The sequence below is a fragment of the Dendrobates tinctorius genome, unplaced genomic scaffold (genome assembly GCF_039654945.1).
Source record: "Dendrobates tinctorius isolate UK_male_01 unplaced genomic scaffold, ASM3965494v1 ptg000075l, whole genome shotgun sequence".
Classification (NCBI taxonomy): domain Eukaryota; kingdom Metazoa; phylum Chordata; class Amphibia; order Anura; family Dendrobatidae; genus Dendrobates; species Dendrobates tinctorius.
Window position 1 is genome coordinate 43,994,808 of NW_027361743.1, and position 22,383 is coordinate 44,017,190.

The 22,383-nt window shown below is 44.8% G+C and overlaps 1 protein-coding gene across 2 annotated transcripts in view; it reads left to right on the top strand.

Annotated features, from left to right (window-relative positions):
- The first annotated feature begins 269 nt into the window (after positions 1 to 269).
- Positions 270 to 22,383, top strand: part of LOC141096537 (spartin-like) — a 48,040-nt gene continuing 25,926 nt past the window's right edge. Inside the window, exon 1 of one of the 2 annotated variants that reach the window (XM_073583229.1) lies at positions 270 to 373. The gene's annotated coding sequence lies outside the window, so the exon portion shown is untranslated. Of the gene's footprint in view, positions 374 to 13,584; positions 13,656 to 22,383 lie in introns of those variants that run through there. The other variant, XM_073583228.1, reaches the window with a different exon arrangement.

Consider the following 22,383-nt stretch of genomic DNA (forward strand, 5'->3'; position numbering starts at 1 on the left):
AGGTAAATAGTGTTTTCAGAGGTGACAGGTTCCTTTTAAGTTATTACTGAGGCCATCAGGAGGAGACTGCAGGCAAAAGAACGTTATCTGTGAATAGAATGATTATAAACTATATTACACCTCCAGAGATATTAGATGCTAATCAAAAATATTATGGCTCTTACCACCAGGGGGCGTAACGATCGTCAATCCTCGGATAGAAATCCAGTTGAAAAATATTGCTATGAAGAAAGCCATTTACTCCCTGCGCTGCAATAGCTACAGCATCCACTGCAGCTGGTAGCCGTCCATCACAGGAGGCGCATTGACAGCACTACATCGTGCCTCCTGCGTCGGAAAAAGAAGGAACGGTAGGAAGAAGGAGCAGGAATAGGTGAGAAGCAGATTGTATTTTTCTTTATTTCTATTTGAAGAAATAAAATAAGTTGATTGTCCCTCATTCTGACCTCTATATACTTGCAATGTCCCCCCATTCTGGTCCCCATTTAAGTGTATGATGCCAGAATAGGGGAACATTGTAAGTATATGGGGGCCAAAATGGGGGACATAACAAGAATAGAGAGGCAAGAATTAGGGGACCATAATAATTGGTATAATAAGTGTATGGGGACCATAATGGGGATATTCTAAATTAATGGGGACAATATAAATGTATGAGAGCCCAAAAGGAGGACATTATCGGTGTCTAGGTGCCAGAAATGGGGTATATTGTAAGTAAATAGAGAATAAAATGTTGGACATTATTATTGTTTGAGGCCCAGTGGTGGAAATTATTGAAGAGAATCTGTAAGCAAGTTTTTCTATGTAATCTAATGTAATTCTGTAGATAAGCCCCCGATGTAACCTGAAAGATAAGAAAAACGAGTTAGATTATACTCACCCGGGGGTCCGGTCCGGTCCGATGGGTGTCGAGGTCCGCTCCGGTGCGACTCCTGCGCAGGCGTACTATATCTGGCCTATTGAGGGCAGAGCAGAGTACTGCAGTGCGCAGGCACCAGGAAAGGCCAGAGAGGTCCGGCGCCTGCGCACTGCAGTACTTTACTCTGCCCTCAATAGGCAGATATAGTACGCCTGCGCAGGAGCCGCGGCAGAAGTAAGGAGGAGGACGTCATCGCTAGAAGATGGGAGGCACCGGAGTGGACCTCGACACCCATCGGACCGGACCCCCGGGTGAGTATAATCTAAATCGTTTTTCTTATCTTTCAGGTTACATCGGGGGCTTATCTACAGCATTACAGAATGCTGTAGATAAGGCCCTGATGGCGGTGGCCTCAGCTCATAGGGCAAAAATGAGGTGACAGATTCCCTTTAATGACCGCCAATACATCATTTTACTGACCTGTGGTGACAATCCAGCAGCTGTGTGCTGTACACTATAGCTGACAACTTTCTGCATCAGCCAGGATCGGTGTTGGCACCGTCCATATCTGTTTAACCCCTTAGATGCTGCTGTCAATAGTGACTACATTATATAAATGGTTAACAGAGTATGGGGGCTTCCTCTTTATCCCCATCGGCGTCCTGAGATCATGATTGTGTGGTCCTGATGTTTCCTATAGCAAATCACAGCCAAATAGTGGCCTTAGAGTCTGCCGATTGTAGTGACCTGTTCAGAAGTTACCGACATTTAGGTGATAAAAATACATTTGTTCATTCCTGTCATGCCAATTGCATTAATTCCTGAAAAGCACCTGAAGGGTTAATAAACTACCTGACAGCAGTTTTCAGTATGTCAGGGGGTGCTGTTTTTTTTAAATGGTCTCACTTGTGGGGGTTTCCCCAATATATAGGACCCCCAAAGTCACTTCTAATCTGGATAGGTCCCTAAAAAAATAAATTTTATAAATTTCCTTGAAAAACTACTGCTGCGTTTTTAAACTTCCTAAAATGCTAACAACGTAAATGAACATTTTACAAAAGGTGCTGATTTAGAGCAGACATGAGAGAAATGTTATTTATTATTGTTTTCTGTGGTATGACTATCTGTATTAAAGGGATAATCATTCAAAGTTTGAAAATTGCTTACATTTCTGTCAAATTTCTGATATTTTTTATAGATAAACAAAAAAGATATTGACCTAAATTTACCATTACCATAAAATATAATGTGCTACAAAAACAATCTAAAAATCACTGGGTTTTGTTGAAGCGTTCCAGAGTTATTAACACAGAGGGACACTGGTCAGATTTAAAAAATTTGTCTCAGTCACTAAGGGGTTAAAACTAATTTATAGCAATCCTTTTATTACATGTCTCTTTTACAATCAGCCAGAGTGCAAAGTACAAGTTCTATGGCAGTAAGATGGATATAAACTTTGTAAGATACCAAATTCCATATCAGCCATAAGTGATCACATTATCTGTTGTGTAGTTGTAGGAAATGGCTATAGACGGTTAGGCATTCTTCTTATGGGGTCGTTATGACTGAGATTGCCATTTTTGTAAAAAAGTGAAATTCTGTTATCTGAAGAAAAAAGAAAGTTGAATCAGGAGACCAGAAGTGTAGATGATAATCAATTAGGAAATCTTTCTAATTAGAAAGTAACTCTTAAGGCCTCATAGAGACGTCGTTTTTCCATGTGCATGTTCTATCCATGTCTTTCACAGATGAAACTCATACCCATTATCGTCTCTAGGGATGTTCACATGTCCTTATGTTTTTTGCAGACTGTATGGGTCCACACAAAGATATAGAGACTTGTCTGATTTAGAGTCAAACTTGCCGATGCAAGTCTATGGGACATGAAAAAATTGAGACAGCCTCCAATGCAGTCTGGTCTTCACCAAATGTTTGATAAGAGAGGCATCAGAACCCTCCATCAGGTTTTTATTGCATATTAGAAAAAAACTGACCAAACTCTGATAGTAAAACGGACACCATCCAAACACCGATGAAAATCTGATCCAAAGTACTGATGAAACTCGGCCCAGTTTAGCAAAATCATTGAAGTCTGAATGAGCCCTAAAGTTCCATTCTGAGGAATCACGTGGCACTACCGTGAGGTGCTCAGTTAGGTCTCCCAAACCAATGTGAAGTAATAAAAAACTTGGCACTCAACTTGTAAGAATCTTTTTTCAGAAGCTTTTCATTTTAGCAGTCTGTAAAAAACGTTTCGGTCTAACATAGACCTTCATCAGTCCAACTGCTTACATGACGGGCTTAACCCCTGACCACCACTGCTACAAACGGACCTCTAATATACAACCAATTTTTGATAGCTACGTTTGTATTGACAATACAATTCTGGACACTAGTACTCAGTACATTCATCTCTTTCCCTGCACCATAGCAGTTGGACTGATGAAGGTCTATGTTAGACCAAAACGTTTTTTACAGACTGCTAAAATAAAAAGCTTCTGAAAAAAGATTCTTACAAGTTGAGTGCCTAGTTTTTTTTTATTACTAAAGTTGCATTCAACACACAGCAGTCGAGCTGCTGCTTTAAACTGCCGTAGCCCTTTGCCATTATGGCCTTTCTACTGTTTCTCTGAACAATCATTTCATCTTGCAGATTAAACAGCTATTTCCCTTTGCAGTAATTGGTAGTGCAGGAAAACAGTACAAAGGCCATAGTGGCACAGGGCTGCTGCAATTTATAGCCAGTGCCACAGCATGACCTCTATGTGTGATTGTAAAGCAGATAACCGGATGCAACGCGCAGATAGACACAAGGCAGGAACAGCTAATTAATGTAAGGTTCACATTTGCGGTTGAGTTTGCAGCGTATCGTCCGCAAACGCATGCAAAAACGCATGCATGCGTTTGCAGATGATTGGCAAGTGCTATTTTCCCGGCCAATTTTTGAATTTACACAAGCCACGCCTAATGGGCATGTCTTATGTAAATTCTTGCGTATGCAAAAGCAAAGCGTACGCATGCGTTCCCATAGACTGTATTGCGTTATTTAGACACATTCCTTCTGCAAGCGTCCGCATTCGTTTGGAGGCGGCAATTTGCCAGCTCAAAAATTGTGACATATTGCGTTAGCCGCGCCCCACCGCACACCCCGAAACGACGCATGCATAAGAAAACGCGGTCCAACGCATGCAAACGCATGTACTTGCATCCACAACGTTAAAAATAGGAAAACACGACACATGCGGATGTATGCGTCAGAAACGCTGCGGACACAACCGCAAATGTGAACCCAGCCTAACTGGAGGGAACGTGCAATGGGTAGGAAACAGTATGAAACAAAGTAAATTATACAATACGGAACATATAATGAAACTTAAAGTTCACTTGGAACGACAGATAAATCTCTTAGGGTCTATGCTAGTGTCCCTCTGACGGGGTGATACACCTGTTACTGTGGGAGCTACTACAGTATGTTGGCCTCTCCTGAAGCAATGGCCCTAGTGGGGGTCACCGGGTTTTTCTGTGGTAGGAAGTCCTCCTGACAAAGTTTACCAATGCATGTTGAGCCTCCTTCGCTCCAAATGACCACCACCCTATCTATTGTCCTAGCTCAGACCAACCCATGTACCGTACGTCAGTGCTAGAAGCGACTGACCAGTTCACTCATGTCTTCCTTTCACCACCGCAGGCGTCCTCTGACGGGCAGAGTCTCCTCACGAATCTTCGGTGCTTGACTGACGACGGGTGGCTCCCAGGTCTGGGAAGAAGAGGGCTAGGCTCTAGAACTTGACTGGTGCTGTCTGGGCTCTGGATCTTGATCGGCGGTACAGGTCTGGGATTCGGACCTTGACTAGCGCAGTCTGGACTATGGGTCTTGACCGACATAGATTGGGTCCTCAAGTCTTGACCAGCGTAGTTGGGGCTCCGGATCTGACATGGTGTAATCGGGGTCCTGTCTGTAAGTTGCCAGGGTCCTGTCTGTAAGCGGCCAGCGCCCTGCTGGCACACGCTACTCTCTGAGGCCTGTCACGCTGACTACAGCTTTTTCTCCTGTGCATGTCTGCACCCCTCGCTCTCTTGGTGCCAAAACCCACTGCGCTTTGGTGCGCAGACAGTTTACATTCATGAACTCAGTCATCAATGGTACTGTCATGATCCATGCTCGATTATGACAGATAAATGCACAAGTAACCTTTTTTTTCCCTTAAACTGTGTGCTTAAAGGTAGTTTTGCCCCTGGTGGCCATTAGGGTCATTGCACTGTGGTGATTTCAGTTCTAGTTTTGCCCCCGGTGACCGTTAGGGTCATTGCACTCTGGTTACTTTGGTTTAGTGCACGTGATTATCACTAACAGGTGTGATTGCTCTGGCTCTGCTATAAAAGAGTGTCAGGTGTTGCAATCACGGTTGGTGATATTGCTCATTTCCAACCAAGTCTGGTGGAGGAAGGAAGTACAGAGAGGAGTTCCTTGCAGCTCAGGAGAGCTCTGGTGTAAAGTCTGGTGAAGGAAGGAAATACAGAGAGGTGTTCCTTGCAGCTCTGACAAAGCTTGGAGAAGTAGCAGCGATTTTGGAGGAAAGCTGCATTCTGGTGGAAAGCTGCATTCTGGTGGTGGACTCTGTTGCTGGGAGCAAGAGCAACAGAGCAAAGCTAAGTGGTGTTATCCCTGTTTGTGACTTCCCTTGTGTGTGTTTCAGTGCAGTGGTGGGATTCGTTTCTGCACCGTCCATTTCATTAGAAAGGGCTAGGTGCAGAGCAAGCTAGGGTTCTTAGGTTCTAGCTCGGCGATAGGTGCGGAGCCTGTATAGGGACTGTTAGGAGTGTAGAGACTGGCTCAGGGGAGTGCAGGAGGTCTCCACGTTCCCGTTCCCTATCGCAGGGCCCTCCATTGTATCGGTTTCCCTGGTGTTTCCCCTTATTATTTAAATTCGCCCTGCTGGAGGCCGTGTATCCAGTTTCACGTGTAATTCTGAAATTCGCCTGCTGGAGGCGGTGTATCCGGCTGCACGTTATATTATTTAAATTCGCCCTACTGGAGGCGGTGTATCCAGTCACACGTTGACCATCACAGGTACCTGATGGGGTGTTGCATCTAAACTCGTCCTCCCTGCAACTCTTCCAGCTCCAGTTAGTTCTGCATGGTCCCGTCTGAAAAGTAGGCACCAATGATACACAGCGCCATGGTTTTTCAGGAGTCTTGTCACCTCCTCTCACATGAACGCAGCTTAAAGCCTCATTCAGACTACCGTGTATGGACTGGCCGTGATACACAGATTTCTGAATTAGGCATAGGCTATGGTCACACAATCATTACTTGGTCAGTATTTTACATCAGTATTTGTAAGTCAAAATCAGGAATGGAACAACCAGAGGAAAAGCATAATAGAAACGTTATCACCCACTCCTGGTTTTGGCTTATAAATACTGATGTAAACTGTGAACGTGGCCTAAGAAGCAGTTTCACACAACTGTGAAACACAAACAATGCTTGGACTAAAAGATCTGGCCTAACTGCATCATCTCCTCACCTCATAGACACATGTGAGGCAGTTGGTCCAGGTCAGGAGACCCAGTGGTTGAGCCGGGATCCCAATTTAAAAACAGTCTGTTAATACAGAGAATGTGAAACCAGCTTTGGGGTGTGTTCACATTGAGTCTTTTTGTTGAGTTTTTGGAGCAAAAAGTTTTTGAGGAGGTTTGCGTTTTTTTGAGTAGGAATGTGGAGAATTTCCTCTCGGCAGGAGAGGAAATTTAAAAACAGTCTGTTAATACAGAGAATGTGAAACCAGCTTTGGGGTGTGTTCACATTGAGTCTTTTTGTTGAGTTTTTGGAGCAAAAAGTTTTTGAGGAGGTTTGCGTTTTTTGGAGTAGGAATGTGGAGAATTTCCTCTCGGCAGCTATGTGCGCACAGCATCTTTTAGACACCGTCACAGCGTCTGAGTTTTCCCAGACAAAGCTACTTCAGGAGAAAGCTAGAGGTTCTACTGTCTATTTTGCAGCAGCTTAGCCACTGTCACCTTTTCAGGAAAATAGGCAGACTCCGAGCGGAATCTGCCCGAAGAATGAACATGTTACTTCCTTTAGTTTTTGAACCCTGAAGCGATTAAAGGAAGTAGCAAAATACTGAACATGCCCACGGCAATGTTATCTTTACTTTGCTGAGCATTAGGTGAGCAGACTCGGAATAGTGTTATTTTGTGTTGACTTCCTTTCTGCGTGTTCATATGTGGCATCTTTTCTTCCATTTTCTGCAGCTAAAAATCAAAACAAACCAGGAGTGTCTGAATCCAGCCTTAAACTAGTTTGACATGCACATAACTGTCACTCTATGATGGACTTTGGTAAGGAAGAGGGGCCTCAATCTGTCCCTGGATCTTGGACCCCAACTATCCCTGTCCGGGGGTACTTTTGAAGGTAGAGTGGCTCCGATCTTACTATGCTCCTGTTATAAACCCTGATCTGTCCCCTCCCCCACCCCATGAGGCTGGGACAGAAAACCTCTATCATACAAAAGAACTTACCAACAATAGGGAGGAAGACAAGGAAGAATAAACTAAATGGGAACAGGGATCAGGAGATAAACACACAGGTAGTACAGCAAACTACAGATAACTACAACAACAACTCCACTCCAACCACTTAGCTTTAGCACACAGCAGGGATGACAACTCTTTCACTGACAGGAACAAGAAGGCCTAACCAGTTTTTATAAGAAGAGGTAATAATAAGATCAGAAGCAACTGAAATGGAGCTGCATGTTTCTGACCAGCATAGAAAGGGTAGTTAATCTCTTCAGCACCAGAGGAACTAAATCCATTTAATATGGGATGCAAATCACACAATCTCTAAAGACCTGTGATTAATTACCCAACGTGACCGTCTAACTCCAGGTCTTCCAGGGGGACGTGACACACTTATGACAATAATATGGCTTTGCCTCTGGTCTAATTACATGACTCAAGAGCGTCAAAAGGAAAACAGTTGTGCTCAAAAGTTTACATACCCCGGCAGAATTTTTATTTTCTTGGCCTTTTTTCAGAGAATATGAATGATAACTCAGAGGTGTGCAGACGTGCCTGTCTGCTCTCTGCCAGACTGTGGAGACAATAGGGCGCCTTGCTAGTGGCAGCCCATTGCAGCAGCTATTATTTTATTTTATTTTGTTTGTTACAGTCTTTTATACCTTTCCTGATGTCTTTTTGGACCTCTAATTTCAACCTTGGATCTATGCAACGTTTTCATCTCGTGGATTGCGACGTTCCTGCACGCTGGTCTGCTGTGGGATGGAAAATGCAGCACACCCCCACACTTTCTACTGCCGCCGGGCACACTGCATATGGTTTTTACCCGGATCCTCCACTACCACCCACAAGTCCCCTGCTGGCATGGCCACTTTGGGGTACGCAATATGGTCCATCTCAGCTAATACTACCGACGGATGTATGCTGCTGCCCACAGCCTGTGTCAGTGATACAGCCATATGTGCTCAGCGGAGAGCATCGTATACAGTATGCCACGGAGAGGTCTCCCGGGATGGATGGAATCACTGATCGGATGGTTGTCCCTAGGTCTGTCGCTAATCGAGTAGTGTATTCAAGGAGTCGTCTTCTGGAAATGCGCAGGACAAAGTCTTCTCCAGCAGTTGCAATACCACATGTTCCACGGGAAATGAGGAGACCTTTCAGAGGTTGCAGAGCAGGCAAGAAGACCAAGTCCTGGAGGAGAAGGTTTAAACCTGCAGTCCCATCCATCATCATGGGTAATGTACGATCGCTTGGTAACAAGTCGGATGAACTGCTGGCTCTGAGTAAGACCCAGAAGGAGTTCAGGGAATGCAGTCTCATGTGCTTTACAGAAACCTGGTTGCATGAGGACGTCCCGGATTCAAGTATATCGGTACCGGGGTTTCAAATGGTTCGGGCTGACAGGGACAGAGTGAAGTGCGGTAAGAAGAAGGGTGGAGGAGTGATACTGTACATTAACAACAGATGGTGTAATCAGGGGCATGTAACAGTAAAGGAGAGACATTGTTGCCCAAACATTGAACTATTAGCAGTGGGCCTCAGGCCTTACTATCTGCCTAGAGAATTCTCTCTTGTTATTGCAGTGGTGTCGTATATACCACCATCTGCAAATCCAGAGGTAGCTGGGGATGTACTGTCTGGGGTGATTGCCCGGCTTCAGACGAAACACCCTAACTCTCTAACTGTCATTTCTGGGGATTTTAATAGAGCCAAGATCTCATTACCAAAATTCTATCAATATGTCAAATGTTCTACAAGGGACAATTATATATTGGATCTCCTCTATGCCAGTGTTAAGGATGCTTACTCATCATCTGCATTGCCCCCCCTGGGGAAATCTGACCACAATCTCATACTATTGTCTCCAGCTTATCAACCAGTTGTCTGCAAACAACCAGCGACAATTAAACGGATAAGGAAATGGTCTCCGGCAGCTGAAAAGACTTTACAAGACTGCTTTGAATGCACAGACTGGGAGGTGTTATGTGCCAGGGAACCTAATGATGATGTTAATGAGGTTACCAGGAGAGTTACTGATTACATCAACTTTTGTACTGACAATATTGTACCTATTCATGAGGTTCGGTGTTTTGCAAACAATAAGCCTTGGATTACAAAAGAATTGAAACATCTACTAAACAGGAAAAAAAAAGCTTTTGAAAGGAAGGACAAGGAGGAAATGAAAATTGTTCAGAGAGACTTAAAGGGGAAAATTAGGATTGCCCGTGAAGCATTCAGAATTAAATTGGAAAATAAATTGTCACATAACAACTCCAGAGAAGTGTGGGCTGGAATGAAGCTTTTGACTGGGTTTAAGGCAAGGTCAGATCAGGGGGGTGGGGGGCTGATCTTGGCTAATGAAATGAATGTTTTTTTCAACAGATTCAACAATAAATGTGCCATGTCAACAGAGGAGAGGGCCGGGGAGAGACGAGCAATATCAACTGGGGGGAGGAAGTCGGAGTCTTTCTTGATCTCCGAAAATGATGTGAGGGAACAGTTTAGTAAGCTGGTCATGGGTAAAGCAGCAGGGCCTGATGGTATCTGTCCACGTGTCCTCAGAGTGTGTGCGAATCAGTTGTGCACTGTCTTCCAGCACCTGTTTAACTGGAGCTTACAATCACAGAGAGTACCAGTTCTATGGAAGACTTCTTGCCTGGTGCCGGTTCCCAAGACTACCTTCCCGAGCTCCCATAATGACTATAGACCGGTGGCCTTAACATCGCATGTGATGAAGTCCTTGGAGAGAATTGTACTTGCCTACTTGTGTCCGAGGGTGTCTGCTTTTACGGACCCCCTTCAGTTTGCGTATCGGCAGAGTCTGGGGGTGGACGATGCTATAGCGTATCTACTACAAACAGTACATTCCTTTTTGGACAATGATAGAACCACTGTGCGTGCCATGTTCTTCGATTTCTCCAGTGCATTCAACACCTTACAGCCACTATTATTACGTAAAAAGCTGGTTGAAATGGCGGTTGATGAGGGACTAGTGAATTGGATCATTGATTATCTGTCGGACAGGCCACAGTTTGTGAGGTTGGGGGCGGCCGTATCGGATAGTGTGCGGAGTAGTGTTGGAGCCCCTCAGGGAACGGTGCTGTCGCCATTCCTTTTTACGTTATACACAGCTGATTTTCAGTATAAATCAGACCTTTGTCACCTTCAGAAGTACTCTGATGACTCAGTGATAGTCGGAGGTATTGAGAGAGACCGGGGGGAGGAGGAATACAGAAGGGTGGTTTTGGACTTTGTTGACTGGTGCCAGGCTAACCATTTAGAACTCAACGTAAAGAAAACCAGGGAGCTGGTGTTGAGTTATGGAAGGTGCATGAAGGATTGCTTACCTATCACTATTGATGGTCAGGATGTGGAGATGGTGGAGAATTTCAAATATTTGGGGGTTCACCTGGACAGCAAGCTTGATTGGAGGTGCCATATGGAGAAGGTTTGCAAGAAAGGGATGAGTAGACTTTACTTCCTAAGGAAGTTAAGGTCGTTTAATGTGTGTAGCAAAATGCTTGAAATGTTCTACCAATCCATTGTGGCGAGTGCAATCTTTGATGCAATTATATGCTGGGGTAGTAGTGTGCGCACAGCTGACGCGAATAAGCTGAATAAACTTATCAAGAAGGCTAGTGCGGCGGTGGGTCTACAACTCAGGACTTTCGAGGAGGTATTAGAGGATAGAATTACTAAGAAATGCAAGGCTATAATGAGCAACAATACACACCCGCTCTATGAACTGTTTGCGAAGCAAAAGAGCACATTCAGCAAGCGTCTACTCCAACTAATGTGTAAAAAGGAAAGATATAGAAAATCGTTTGTTCCGACAGCTGTGGGGATGTTTAACAAATGTATAAGTGTAAAGCATCCCAAGACTAAATGAAGTTCAAAGTGTATGGGGGGGGATTGGTGAGTTACAAGTACCAGTCTATCCGCATCTGCTGTCCATATAGACTTATTTTGTAAAGTGTGTATTGTTCTTGTAATGTTCTTGATCTTTGTTCTGCTGCTGTAATACTGTAATTTCCTCCGGGATCAATAAAGTTTATCTAATCTAATCTAATCTAATCTAAACTTTTTCTTCACTCATGCTTAGTGGTTGTATTCTCCCTCTTCCTAATGGCTGCAAATCCCAAGTGTTCTAATTATCAGCTTCTTAGATAATTGTATAACTCGTACTCACACCAACAGGCATCCGCAGACAGTTTAACTCGACCGGCAATGCAACTGTAGAAAAACCAGGAGAAACTATGCTGTTTTCTTCCAAAATTTTGTAATATTTATAATGAATAGTAGGTAAAAAGGAGTAATCTGTACAGGGGAGCACACATGTGTCTTGAGTAAAGGCTGCTGTAGACTAAACTGAAGAAGAAGGGAGGAGCAACCAAATACAGAGCCCAACTACAGGAGGGACATAGAGACAATCTTCACACTGTCTAATTCTGCCTAGCAACAACAGAGAATATACATTACAGGTTGTTCCTATTCATGGGACACAACAGGTTGCAACTACTGTTTTTTCTCTTTTTACAACATAATGACAACCCAAATCATCCAAATGACCCTAATCAAAAGTTCATATAACCCATTTCTTAATACCGTGTATTGCCCCCTCTAATATCAATGACAGATTAAAGTCTTTTGTGGTAGTTGTGGATGAGGTTCTTTATTTTTTCAGATGGTGAAGCTGCCCATTCTTCTTGGAAAAAAGCCTCCAGTTCCTGTAAATTCCTCGGCTGTCTAGCATGAACTGTGCACTTACGATCTCCACAGAGTGGCTAAAAGATATTGAGGTCAGGAGATTGAGATGGTCACTCCAGAACCTTCACTTTGTTCTGCTGGAGCTAATGACAGATCAACTTGGCCTTGTGTTTTGGATCATTGTCATGTTAGAACGTCCAAGTACATCTCATGCGCAGCTTCCGGGCTGATTATTGCAAATTTGCCTCCAGTATTTACAAATAGCGTGCTGCATTCATCTTTCATTCAACTTTGACCAAGTTTCCTGTGCCTTTGTAGCTCACACATCCCCAAAACATCAGTGATCCACCTTCATGCTTTACAGTAGCAATGGTGTTCGTTTCATCGTAGGCCTTGTTGACCTCTCTCCAAATGTAATTGTTGACCTCTCTCCAAATGTAACATTTATGGCTGTGGCCAAAAAGTTCAATTTTGGTCTCATCACTCTAAATTACCTTGTTCCAGAAGTTTTGAGGCTTGTCTCTGTGCTGTTTTGTATATTGTAGGCGAGATACTCTGTGGTATTTGTGCAGTAATGGCTTTCTTCTGGTGACTTGACCATGCAGCCTATTTTCCTTCAAGTGCCTCCTTATTGTGCATCTTGAAACTAGTTTTCATAGTCCAGTATTTCAGCTGATATTATTTGTGGGTTTTTCTTTGCATCCTGAACAATTTTCCTGGCAGTTGTGGAAGAAATTTTTGTTGGTCTACGGTCTACCTGACTGTGGTTTTCTTTTTACAGAGCACCTGATTTTCCATTTGTTAATCACAGTTTGAACACTGCTGACTGGCATTATCAGTTCCTTGGATATCTTTTTGTATCCCTTTCTTGTTTTATACAGTTCAACTATCTTTTCCAGGAGATTTATTGACAATTCTTTTGCTTTCCCCATGACTCACAATCCAGAAACGTCAGTGGCTGGATGAAAGATGCAAGAGTCTGTCTGGATCCCAGAAACTCACTCAACATTTATGCACACACTGATTACAAGCAAACAGGTCACAGGTGAGGATGTTACCTTTAGTAGCCATTCAAAGCCATTTGTGTAAACTTTAGTGCATGTTATCAGGCCAAAGTCACCAGGGTATGTGAACTTTTGATCAGGGTCATTTGGATGTTTTGGGTTGTCGTTATGATTTAATAAGAGAAAACACAGTAGTTTGACAATAAATGGCTTCAACCAACCACTAACCATGAGTGGAGAAAAAGTTTTGATGTTATCATTCATATTCTCCTAAAAAAGGCCAAAAAAGCAAAGATTCTGCCGGGGTATGTAAACTTTTGAGCACAACTGTATATTGCTTTATTTTTTACTGGGGGCAACAACAAGAGCAGACGACAAAGAGATAATGGTACATTGCCATTGCTTTAACTTGAAATATGCTGCTGTCCATTTAAGGAATGTTTGTTCCAGGTGCATGCAGGAAGAGGGGGCGGTCTAGCAGAGATATGTAAAAGAAGAGGTGTAGTACTGACAGATCAGTGACAGAGCTCACACAGAGAGGAGCACCTGCATACCCTGCTGTAAGTAGCACCAGGTGATGGGAGGCTGGGGACGATGGCGGGATGGGGACACTGGCAGGTGGGGACACAGGCCACTACACCTATAGCTCATACCACAACTCTGCTGGGACTACTGGTTCTACTTCAGTGCTCTCATGTGACTATTACTACAGCCTTATTCCTGCTAGACCAGTCCTGTGCAAGATATCTGTTACACACATAGCAGAGCCTAGATTGTTAGATTACAATAATGCATTATGTGCTTTTACATAGGACTGCAGGAAAACTTGCCCCATGACCCATAACTAGTCGCTAGTTACGCATCTCTAAAGAAAAAGCTCAGCTCTGCTACATCCAGGGTAAGACACATAGTATCAGTCTGGGAAATATGTTTCATATATTGCACCCAGACGCATAGCTAGGGGTTCAGCTTAGGAGGGGTCGAAAAATCTGAGTGGGCCCCTAACCGGTAACCCTGATTACAACTCAGGTTGGCACACTCTAGTCATGAGTATTGGGGAACCTCAGCAGATGACCACGCTGTAACTGAAACAAATCTCTATACAAAAAACAATACTGATATTACCGCCATATGGCAACCTCATAGTGGTAGATGCCAGTCCTGCAGAATATACAAGAGTTTACTATACAGTTACAGATGATAACTTACAGGTCACGTTCTTTCTGATAATCGTTCACTTTTGCATCTTACTCAGACATGATGACTTCTCCAGCCAGGACTCGTCTGCAGAGATTACAAAGACACATCTGACTTCTCACATTTCCTGCCCAGTACCCATCTATCTCCAACCTGCACAAACTACTCACCAAATACTGAGCCCCTGCTGCCGTATGTGTCCCTATTACTGCACCTGATACCCCAATACTGAGCCGCTGCTGCCGTATGTGTCCTTATTACTGCACCTGATACCCCGATGCTGAGCCGCTGCTGCCGTATGTGTCCTTATTACTGCACCTGATACCTCAATACTGAGCCCCTGCTGCCGTATGTGTCCTTATTATTGTACCTGATACCCCAATACTGAGCCGCTGCTGACGTATGTGTCCCTATTACTGCACCTGATACCCCAATACTGAGCCGCTGCTGCCGTATGTGTCCCTATTACTGTACCTGATACCCCAATGCTGAGCCGCTGCTGCCGTATGTGTCCTTATTACTGCACCTGATACCTCAATACTGAGCCGCTGCTGCCGTATGTGTCCCTATTACTGCACCTGATACCCCAATGCTGAGCCACTGCTGCCGTATGTGTCCCTATTACTGCACCTGATACCCCAATGCTGAGCCGCTGCTGCCGTATGTGTCCTTATTACTGCACCTGATACCCCAATACTGAGCCGCTGCTGCCGTATGTGTCCTTATTACTGCACCTGATACCCCAATACTGAGCCGCTGCTGCCGTATGTGTCCCTATTACTGCACCTGATACCCCAATGCTAAGCTGCTGCTGCCGTATGTGTCCCTATTACTGTACCTGATACCCCAATGCTGAGCCGCTGCTGCCGTATGTGTCCTTATTACTGCACCTGATACCTCAATGCTGAGCCGCTGCTGCCGTATATGTCTCTATTACTGCACCTGATACCCCAATGCTGAGCCGCTGCTGCCGTATGTGTCCTTATTACTGCACTTGATACCCCAATACTGAGCCGCTGCTGCCGTATGTGTCCCTATTACTGCACATGATACCCCAATGCTGAGCCGCTGCTGCTGTATGTGCCGCTATTACTGTACCTGATACCCCAATACTGAGCCCCTGCTGCCGTATGTGTCCCTATTACTGCCCCTGCTGTGTGGTACTAAAGCAGAGCTCCTCTAACTGCCTCATATAATAATGCCACCACTGTGCCCCTTAAATAGCAGAATGTCTCTTTTGTTCCCTCACAATAGCTCCCATACTGTATATAACCCCCAGTTTATGACAGACCCCACAGTAACTCCCACACTGTATATAGGCCCCCATACTGTATGATGGCCCCCACAGTAGCCTTTAAACTGTACTGTATAATGACCCCTACATTTGCTCCCATGCTGTACAATGACCCCCGCATTAGCTCATCGGCTGTGTAGTGGCCCCCACATTTGCTCCTTTACTCTATAATGGCCCCTGCATTAGCTCCCATACTGTATAATGACCCCTGCATATGTGGCGCCCCTGAGGCTCAGTCGCCACAGAGGTACTGCACCTTCTCTTAAGGTGTGGTGCCCCACCATCCAGGTAAGGTGGGAACTCCTGACCACACTCCAACACTCGCACCCCACTCAATAGAGTAGTTCAGCAAAACCACATTGCGGCTCCTTGCTTAGAGAGAAGCAGAGCACCTTTGGTGGTTCCCTGCTCGGAAAACTAAACGTGCTGGGAGGTGGGTGGAGTTGATGATACATAAAAGAGTGGGAAGGTTTAGGATTACAGGTCAGTCAGTCGGAGAGACTGAGGGAGGAAGTCACTCGGAGAGGAGTGAGGGAAGGAGATCCCTGGAAGAGGGATGGAGGAAGGAGTGCTGCAGCAGGCCTGAGTGACCCGGGTCTGCTGGCACGGGAAAGGAAAGAAAGAGAAAGACATTGAACTGAAGCCTGAGCTTCCATAGGAAAGAAAGACTAGTACGGAACGTAGGAGAAGAGGGAACACACAGGACGTGGGTTAGGAGTGAACCCTGCCTAGAAGTTCTAAGCGCAAGACCGGGGCCCGGTCCCCGAGGTTGTATGGACACTAATGGTTCTGCAGCAGACACCGGTGGAGTAGTGGGCTGTAAATGCACTACTCCCATCTAAGACTTGGGGGCACAACAGCAACACGGATAGAGAGCTGGGACTCAGGAGTAAGAAGTCCCCGAAGCAGGCTACAGCTGTCTGCCGTACAAGTAGAGTTCTTGGGAACATCTGTCAGGAGGAACTCCAGTGTAACTCAGTACTAGGAGAGCTTCACACTTAAAGGCGCTATAGAGGAGACGTTCAGAAAAGGCACATAAGTTGGCAGAGTGTTGGAAGGGAGCATTCCATCTTGCCTGGAGGTTGACTGAGTCCCTGACCTGGAGGACATGGCATGGAAACGGGCACTACAGACTTTGAGTAAAGTTTTGGAACTACATGCCCTGGTGTCCTCCATTCCTTCCTGCGTCCGCCTGCTTGGCACTGCTGCATCCCCTGCGCTGGACACTACACCATCTAAGTGTCACTTCACCTATTCTGCCCTGGGACAACAGCCCTGCCTGTGGAGGGCTATAACATCACTGCTGCACCACACCATCTGTCCCAGAGGATCTGTCTGCAGCGTCGGCCTAACATCTCACTTGCCGAACACCACAGGTGGCGTCACGAACTATTCCATCATAAGCATTATCCCGCCATTATTTGGGCGCCCAGGGCCACGGACCGGGTCCCCGCTGCTGTGACACACCAACCGCTGAGACCGGCACGGTACCGAGTAACCCCGCAGCCCTGGGAGGGCGACCCACATACACTGGCCCCACATTAGCTCCTGTACTCTATAATGATCCCTGCATACACTGGCCTCACATTAGCTCCTATAGTCTATAATGACCCCTGCATTAGCTCTCACGCTGTATATTGGCTCTCGCATTAGCTCATCCATTGTATAATGACCCCCGAATTAGCTCTACACTGTATAATGGCCCCCGCTGTAGCTCCCATTCCTTTGATTCTGGTCTCTCTCAGTCCCTGTCTGTGGATACAACTTGCACAGCTCTGATATATTAGACAAAGAACTAAATAGAAGAAAATATAAACAGCCAGTGGGTGTGTATAGAGGCCAGCGTATGGGTGTAGCTCCCTGAATGTACCCAGGTGACCCTAAAAGAAATACTCTTGTCTGGACAAGACCCCAAAGAGGGAACTGGAAAGAAAGAGGGAATTAGAAGAGGGGGAGGTAAAATATTACTCATGTAAAGAAGAAAATGCACCCCTGGTACATCTTCTCTTTTATTCTCTTTTCTGCCTTTGGGGGGGTCTTGTCCAGACTGAGTATACGTTCAGGGGTCTATATGTGATCAGCTATACGCACCTGCTGGCTGTTTATATTTTCTTCTATTTGGCTCTTTATCAGATATATTCATCCTCAACTTTGTGGGGATTATTTTTTTTAATAAAAAGTTATATACCGTAATTGGGTTTTCATGCTTGCCACCCTGGATTAACAATATGAGATGATAGGACACTCACCCCGGCTACAGGACCAAGTCACAGGGTGTGTGTGTGTATATATACTGTATATGTAGAGAGATATATGAAATATACAGTATACAGCTGCCAAACATTCCAGGCATTTACCGATCTTCAATATAGCAGCCAAAAAATGAAGGCGGCTCACCATTTAGACAAAATGAAAAATGAGTTTTGGTTCTCCTGGAAAAAGGTTCTCAGTAGAACCGAAACATTGCTGAGCCCCAATGAGATATTAAAACACTATTTTTTAATTTTGTTAATGGTGCTCTGCCTTCATTTTTTTGCTACTGTAGATTATTACATTTACCTGTGTATATATTACATATATATATGTAAATGAAGAAGGAAAGTCACATATTCTTATCTGTGCTGTCCTGCAGCCGAGGTGACTTCTATTAGGGCAGTGCATGATACTGACCACTCCTGTCAGTGGCTCTGAGGCACAAGGAGATTTATGGCAGCTGATTTGCATTGACAGAGACGCCGTCTGAGCTGTATAAAAGTTCAAGTAGCCACCACAAATCTACTGTACTTCAGATTCACGACCACAAGCAATAAACCATTCAGGACTTGTACGGAGGTGAGCAGCGTCCTGCCCCTCATCACTGCACAGACACCTCAGGGCCCCCTATGTACGCAGCAGCCTTAGTTCTTTCTCACACTCTCACAGCGTGACAGCATCTTGTCTTACTCTGAAGGCTGCATAGTGACCTCTCTCCTGCAGACACACAGGGAGCATTGTGGGCGTGTCTACAGTTTGCTGGAGGAAGCTTAAAGGTATAGTGTCCCTGCACTATACAGAGAAGCTAAACTACATCGGTGAGCTGCACACACTGACATGGTTAACAGTGGTAGCAGCTCTGGGTGTGGGTGGGCCCCCTCAGAGCAAGGGGCCCGGGGCAACCGCCCCCTCTCCCCCCTGCTAGCTACACTACTGATTGCACCCTATAATGTAACCCCCACCCCCTTGATCTGTTATCTGCAGTGTGCACAGCAGCCAGTCATTGAGCTCAGAGGCTTGTGTTGTCACCACAGGCAGAGTCCACTGATTGTCTGCAGCGCTGCCGACATGATGTCAAAGCTGCAGAAAAGACACAAGAAACAGCAGTGGAGAGCCGGCGCTGGACCCGGAGAGGGTGAGTAAAGCGCTTTTCTTATTTTATACAACCTACAGTTGTGGCCAAAAGTATTGACACCCCTGCAATTCTGTCAGATAATACTCAGTTTCTTCCTGAAAATGATTGCAAACACAAATTCTTTGGTATTATTATCTTCATTTAATTTGTCTTAAATGAAAAAACACAAGAGAGAATGAAGCAAAAAGCAAAACATTGATCATTTCACACAAAACTCCAAAAATGGGCCAGCCAAAAGTATTGGCACCCTCAGCCTAATACTTGGTTGCACACCCTTTAGCCAAAATAACTGGGACCAACCGCTTCCGGTAACAATCAATGAGTCTCTTACAATGCTCTGCTGGAATTTTAGACCATTCTTCTTTGGCAAACTGCTCCAGGTCCCTGATATTTGAAGGGTGCCTTCTCCAAACTGCCATTTTTAGATCTCTCCACAGGTGTTCTATGGGATTCAGGTCTGGACTCATTGCTGGCCACCTTAGAAGTCTCCAGTGCTTTCTCTCAAACCATTTTCTAGTGCTTTTTGAAGTGTGTTTTGGGTGATTGTCCTGATGGAAGACCCATGACCTCTGAGGGAGACCCAGCTTTCTCACACTGGGCCCTACATTATGCTGCAAAATTTGTTGGTAGTCTTCAGACTTCATAATGCCATGCACACGGTCAAGCAGTCCAGTGCCAGAGGCAGGAAAGCAACCCCAAAACATCAGGGAACCTCCGCCATGTTTGACTGTAGGGACCGTGTTCTTTTCTTTGAATGCCTCTTTTTTTCTCCTGTAAACTCTATGTTGATGCCTTTGCCCAAAAAGCTCTACTTTTGTCTCATCTGACCAGAGAACATTCTTCCAAAACGTTTTAGGCTTTTTCAGGTAAGTTTTGGCAAACTCCAGCCTGGCTTTTTTATGTCTCGGGGTAAGAAGTGGGGTCTTCCTGGGTCTCCTACCATACAGTCCCTTATCATTCAGACGCCGATGGATAGTACGGGTTGACACTGTTGTACCCTCAGACTGCAGGGCATCTTGAACTTGTTTGGATGTTAGTCAAGGTTCTTTATCCAACATCCGCACAATCTTGCGTTGAAATCTCTTGTAAATTTTTCTTTTCCATCCACATCTAGGGAGGTTAGCCACAGTGCCATGGGCTTTAAACTTCTTGATGACACTGCGCACGGTAGACACAGGAACATTCAGGTCTTTGGAGATGGACTTTTAGCCTTGAGATTGCTCATGGTTCCTCACAAGTTGGTTTCTCAAGTCCTCAGACAGTTCTTTGGTCTTCCTTCTTTTCTCCATGCTCAATGTGGTACACACAAGGACACAGGACAGAGGTTGAGTCAACTTTAATCCATGTCAACTGGCTGCAAGTGTGATTTAGTAATTGCCAACACCTGTTAGGTTCCACAGGTAAGTTACAGGTGCTGTTAAATACAAATTAGAGAAGCATCACATGATTTTTCGAACAGTGCCAATACTTTTGTCCACCCTCTCTTTTTATGTTTGGTGTGGAATTATATCCAATTTGGCTTTAGGACAATTCTTTTTGTGTTTTTTCATTTAAGACAAATTAAATGAAGATAATAATACCAAAGAATTTGTGTTTGCAATCATTTTCAGGAAGAAACTGAGTATTATCTGACAGAATTGCAGGGGTGTCAATACTTTTGGCCACAACTGTATAGCTGATGGACAGATTTTTCAAAACCAGAAAGCCCCAATAGGCTACGTTCCCATCATGAGTTTTTGGTGAGTTTTTTTTATGCTGTACATTTTTGAGAAAAAAAAATCACACAACTTATTTTACTTAATAGGTGCAGAAAATCTGCAACATCAAAGCTCCTCATGAGAATGTAGCGTTACGGCTAGTGTAGGGAGCTAGTGACTTCCCAGCAGAAGATCCCCCCCCATAAGACATAAGACGGATCACTTGCAGGGCAATGTCGCTTTACATTGCAGGTCACTATTTCCATTTCTTAGGTATCTTCTGCAGAACTTCTTCAGGCAGGTTCCGAATGGAATCCACCTGAAAAAGACGCCATGTGCACTGAGCCTAAGGGGACAATATTCAATGGGGAGTCACACAGCGGCTCACAACTCCTCAGTCCTTTGTGCAGATGTGTAATCTTTTGTTTGTTAGGATCCCAATTTATTACTATAGAATAAAGGAGCCATATGTTCAGTAGCGTTGCCAAGATCCAAGCACTGCTGTCACTGGCATATAGGATATGCAAATTGTCTCTTCAGAGAGGAAAAAGACTTCTAGGAAAAACAGCATCCCAATAGCTTGGGTTTGTCAGGATGTTCTGCCCACACTACACTAGGCTGCTATTATGCAGATTGTGTTTCTTTTACTCTATGAACAGTTGTGATTTCTTTCTTCTAGTGGGTGCGGGGCGTCCAGCATTATTGACTTTAGGCTGGGGTCACACTACCGGAGAATAAGGGCGAGCGCTATACGAGAAAACATCACATAGCACTCGGACCACTGTTAATCTATGGGGCAGCTCACATCAGCGTTTATTTTCTCTGGCGTATTCAGTGTGCATGTAAAATCGCAGCAGGATGCAATTGTCATTGAGACTTGGCTGAGATTCGCCAATGCAAGCCTATGGGTGCGAAAAAAAATCACACAGCACTCGGATCATGCGAGTCCTGTCCGAATTTTACACACCGGTGTCCTTTGAAAAGCCGGAAATTCAGGTGCCGCATACAGTAAAATCACAATGATGGGCCAGAATAGAATAGAAAGAATAAATATATACATATAGAATACATAGATATATAGATGTCAATGACATTATATACAGTGTATATATATATATATATATATATATATATACATACACTGCTCAAAAAAATAAAGGGAACACTTAAACAACAGAATATAACTCCAAGTAAATCAAACTTTTGTGAAATCAAACTGTCCACGCAGGAAGCAACACTGATTGACAGTTGGGTCGCCCTCCCAGGGCCGTGGGTCACTCGGTACCGGGCCGGTGTCAGCGGGAGGTGTCACAGCAGCGGCGACCCGGTCCGTGGCCCTGTGCGCCCAAATCAATGTCGGTTGCGGTTTGTAGTGTAATAGTTCGTGACGCCACCTGTGGTGTTCGGCAAGTGAGGTGTTAGGGTACGTGCACACGCTGCGGAATCTGCTGCGGATTAATCCGCACGGATTTTGCAAAAACCGCAGATAATCCGCAGGTCAAAAGACCTGCGGATTATCTGCGGTTTTGCCTGTGGTTTGGTCCTGCGGATTCACTATCTCCACAATGGTGGAGATAGGAACCCGCAGCGGTTTCCGCAGAAAGAATTGACATGCAATTCTTTCTGTGGATTCAAAACCGCAGCAAATCCGCGCGGATTTTTCCGCAGCGTCGGCACAGCGTTTTTTTTATACCATTCATTTGAATGGTACT